Raw genomic sequence first — 230 nt, 5'->3', positions numbered from 1 at the left:
GAAAATTCGAAATAATAATAATAATAAAAACTGTTGCTAATCAGTAATGACAGTAAGACAGTAAGTTTATCTATGATAATGAGTAAAAAAAATAATCGATACTAACGATATGTGTAAAATTCACGAATAATGAATAGAACACTATAAAGGAAAATGAGGCATATATAATAAATATTAAATGTGCTTATACGACTTACAGCCAAAACAATACCCCATTCTAATGAAAACAT

This window comes from Penaeus monodon, chromosome 21 (assembly GCF_015228065.2).
Source record: "Penaeus monodon isolate SGIC_2016 chromosome 21, NSTDA_Pmon_1, whole genome shotgun sequence".
NCBI lineage: Eukaryota > Metazoa > Arthropoda > Malacostraca > Decapoda > Penaeidae > Penaeus > Penaeus monodon.
Note: the sequence above shows the minus strand (reverse complement) of the source record.